Genomic DNA, 3,997 nt, shown 5'->3' on the forward strand with positions numbered 1-3,997 from the left:
CCTCCTCTCTGTGACTCTCCTGCAAAACATCCCGCCACCTCTCCACCGCGGTGTTCATGCGGATAGGAATGAAGTCTGCTGAGATGTAGATCAGACATTTAACTTCCCCAATCGGTCACCATAACACTCATACAAACCACTTTGAAATTATTATTCTACTGGTGAGAACAAGCCTAAAATGCCCCGTATGCAGTTTTCCATAGGCCATATATTACTGTACAATTCTCTTTAGTAGCTCATAGTCTCTAGTCTATACAGTTTGTTTCTGTAATGTAGACCTTGTAGGCTATTATAACCACTTGTATATAATTTAAACTATCAGACCAGTAGCTGGGATTGTAGCCAAATATATTTAGCCTATAGGCAATTTTAAGCCAGTCAACCCCTACAAAAGACCCCAGCCCACCTATAGGAAGGAAATTCATTTGATTTGTCACTTAGAGATGTGTGACTACATTTTCTGTATGTGGGATAGAGTACAATCCACTGAAAAATAAAACTTTTTCTAAACTCAACACCACTAAATAAGCAAAGTGTCAGAGCTTGAGTTTCTAACTTGTGATTTCTTGCAATAAGTCCACATAGAAAACATCCTTTTAGACAACATATGAGGAAATGACATCATGAGGACAAAATGTTAGGAAACAAGGGACATTTGAAATAAAATATTAAAGAAACAAGATCTTCTTTCAAAACCTCCTCAAAGCTACTTCTCAGTGACACTTTGTGAAACTTACCATGACACATTTTGTTGGAACGTACTTAGGTATTGATTCATTACAGTTAAAAAATGCAATCCTTTACTGTAATGAATGATCATCATTATCCTGTCAAGTGAAGCTCTTCCAATCTTGTTCAGTGCAACATGATTAAATTCACATGAGCAGCAAGAATGGGTTGTCCACTAATCACAGATTAAAACATGTACTAGTCGTTCATTCAGATCAGAAATAAGCACAAGTTGAGTCGAACCTGACAAACGTATGACAAGTTCCTATTACAAACAGTAATATCTGTAACATGCTGTTAATATCTTCAAACAAAATATCAAACCATGCCAAGGTTCTGATACATTTTTATTGCATTAATTATATTACCTCTGAAACATTTAAAACCGTGTATGAATTACTGTTTCATATGTAACAGCTATCGGTAATGAACAATTGTCTTTCAAAGCCGGTGTGATGCTGAATAAAACAGAAAGTCATTTAGCACTTCTTTATTCCTTTAGATGAAGGCAGCCCATATAAAAAAAATAGAAGTCTGTGAAAACAAGCACAAAAGCCATTTAATCGCTCTCATCTTCTTCTTAATAACTGCAAATTTCCCCTTGGGCCCCTGGGAGAGGGCCTCTCTGTGCCTCTGCCACCTTATCTGTCGCCTCCATATTTCAGCATGCTGAGGAGCTCCCTCAGTACCCCAGCCCCCGGCCCTCTCTCGCCGGGGCCTGTGGGGAAGCTGGGCTCCTGGGCCTGCCATTGTTCTGGCCTGGGAGGAAAGTCCGGAGAGAGCCCTGAAAGCTGGAGAGTGGGAATATATATAAAAAAAAAAAAACTTGAGCCACTCCTTCATTAAGCAGCAGCCTTTCACAAGCAAACATATCTGAAACAGCCCCCTTTCAGAGGCAGTAATTAGCAATTTGGAAACCTTGCCCCCTCAGGATATACAGTTTCAATTTACTCAGCAGCTTTAGACTCCTTGGCACTTAATATTCATTGTTTCTGCCATCTTCCCAATTTCTCGACGTACATTGTCTAGTCTTTCACTGGCGATAAAGTGTTTTATCTTTCATGTAATTCTTCTTTTCAATGAGTCCTTTGCAAGAGAAGTTAATTTTTATAAATAATTTTCAAAGGGATTCGTGAAGAATGTGACGGGTGTGATAGCAAAGTGCTCTTCAGGAAGTGCCATGCTGAATATCATATGGAGCTTGTGCTTGATTGATTAAGTCTGGCTGTAAATAGTGTGTTGGAAAAGTTCCGGCAACTTTTGAACCAAGTTTTAATACTTCAAAATCCTGAAGAACTGATGATGTGCTTTGGAAATACAGGATATTTAACTTTGAATTATAAAACTTGAAAAAAAAAAAAGGACTTTCAGATATATTAACACTGAAAGATCATCATGCTTAAAAAAATCCTCAGATTGCAAAACTTGTAGCTTGACTTTGCCTCTTTGTTACGGTGATATATTGATTACGCATATTCTACAAGTACTGAATTATGAAAACTCTTATCATGAATTATTTGTCAGTGTTTGTATTGGCAGGGTAAAGCCTTTGCTTGGGTTTAACGGTAAATGTTTGCAAACTGCTTATTAAGCCAAACCACATATTGTACCTCAGGGGGGGGAAAGACTGACACTTATCTTTGCCACCATGAAGCCTTTGTTTCAAAACGCGACCACTTCCATTCATTTCCAATCAGCATTGTCTAATAGAAATAATTGATTTTCGCCTCTTCTCCACAAATGAAAACGCTTGTGATTAAACATTTTGTCTCGAAATCTAAATTCCAAGATCCCCATCAACACTTGAGAAAAATAGGCAACTCATTAAAGCAAAAAAAGGGGAAAAAAAGGGAGTAGCTGAGATGTGAAAAGAGGAGGCAGGGAATGAAATAATGAATGGAGTCCGAGTGAGCTATCTTTCCCAGGCAGAGCGCCACTAGGGATGCAAACTCTCAGCCACCAGAAATGAGCTACCTATCTGTGAAAAGAGTGACTGCTCCATCCTATTTGATTTGGCTCTCCTATCATCTCTTAAGAAGATGTCAGCCTTGCTTCTTCTATTGCTCTGAGCCTTTATCAACCCGGAGACGATTTCCCTGCGAAAAAAAAAAAAAAAGAAGAAGAAGAAGAAGAGGAGGGGGAGACGCATTTGAGTGCCTTTCAGGGAGCAACACTAAAGAATAAGTGTTATGCGATAAAAAGGGGGTTGTTAAATAGATCTGTCTATTTGTATGGTAATAATGATCGCTTAAAGACTCGCAGCTCCGTGACTTGTAGAACAAGGAAACAAATTTGTATTCAGGTGTTGTGTTAACATGACTCTCCCGACGACCTTGTGAAACTTTCATACAGTAAAAAATGAGTAGAATTCCTGAGTTTTTTTTTTTCCTTCTTTGTTTGTCTCTATCTTTCCCTTTTAGAGCAGAGCTGCCCAGCTCTAACGACAGCATCGCTTTGCATTTTAAATGATCTTTGTCAGAGTTTTTACTGACTGATATGGAACAGATTTGTCTTTTTCAGGCTTTAATTCAGTAAATAGGCAAGAAAGGAGTAACAGAGGTCCTGGTAGTCAGATGTGTTTGGATGTCTCTGATGTTATGGGTTTCTATCCCTGATCTTCGCTTCACATCAGACACCATTCCATAAAAAAATCTGTTTTTAAAAATCTTTGAAATTGGTTTTGAACCAAGACAATTCTGGACAGGAAGTGATAACAACCCTTTCATAGGAGTTACTTATAGTTTTGGAAGAAGTTCTAGGATACTTTATCTCAGAAAAAGTAACAATGCCACAATGACAAGACAATATACTTAAACTATCGAAAGTAAAATAACTCATTACTCACAGTGTTCCCTTATAAAGGATATATTTCTTATATTTTGAGGCAGATTTTCAAGCAGGAGAATGCAGTCACTTTTTTACAAAGCTTTGGGCATTTTAATTTATATGAATCATACAGTATAAGATAATAGTATGTTTTGTTTGAATTTGTCGTTTTAGTAAATAAGAACTAGAGCAGTCAATTATGGTAAACGGTATTTGAGTTAAAAAGTGAATTATATCACAGAAAAATGTAAATAATAATAAATAATTGCTACTTCTATTCACACTACAATGATACCTGCTATGTGTCAAAAATCAAACCCTGAGGTCTCTGTCATCAGTTTTCATAAACTGTTTATAAAATATATGGAAAGATGAAATAAGAAAAGAGAAAATAAAGCAGAGTCTGCATCACTGCTGTGAGTAGCCATGTCGATCTGCGGCT

This window comes from Labrus mixtus, chromosome 18, assembly GCF_963584025.1.
Source record: "Labrus mixtus chromosome 18, fLabMix1.1, whole genome shotgun sequence".
NCBI classification, from domain to species: Eukaryota; Metazoa; Chordata; class Actinopteri; order Labriformes; family Labridae; genus Labrus; species Labrus mixtus.